Below are 743 nucleotides of genomic sequence, written 5' to 3' on the forward strand. Positions count from 1 at the left end.
TGGTGGGTGATGGGGAAAAGCAGGGATGTCCAGTGCGTACCGCAAGGGAATTTGATGCTGGGGGAGTGCAGATAGTGATTCCATGTATATATAGGCGTATAGATACGTATGTAATGTATGTTAATTATGGTTCGTTTGTATATAAATATATGTTAAGCATGATGTAGTGATGTGGAATAAGGGGTGGAATGTTATGGTTTTGTGATTGTTGTCGGTATTCCACATCATTACATCATGTAAGGTACGGGCAGTTAAAGAGCTAATTCCCCGGTTACTGCAAACTGCCTTTTTTGGTGTGGCCCTCTGAGGGGGAGGGGAGGAGGTGCACTCCCCAGGGGTCATTGCGTTAGGGGGGGGTTGGTGAAGCCACGTGGGAGACGCGGCGTCTGTTCTTCCCAGCCCGGCGGATAAAGCACGTGGTCCTCCTGCAGTTTACTGTGTAAGATTTTCAGCCTGTAAACCCTCTATCATAATTCTACTAGCCTCATTTTGATATATTTAGTAAAATTAGTTGTTCCTCCTCAGATCGGTGCCGCTGTTTTTTTTTGTGTTAGATCCGTCTACGGGTCCCCCTCTTCCCAGGTTGCGGCTCCGCGGCTTCTCTGCCGCTTTAGCCGCCGGACCGCCCGGGGGCTGGCTCTTACCGCCGGCGATTTTTTTTTTCTTTCCTTCCTCTTTTCTCGTTTTTTTTCTTCTGGGCCTGTCCCCCCCTTGTCACGGACGCAGACCCTTAGACAATACCG

This window comes from Numida meleagris, chromosome 4 (assembly GCF_002078875.1).
Source record: "Numida meleagris isolate 19003 breed g44 Domestic line chromosome 4, NumMel1.0, whole genome shotgun sequence".
NCBI lineage: Eukaryota > Metazoa > Chordata > Aves > Galliformes > Numididae > Numida > Numida meleagris.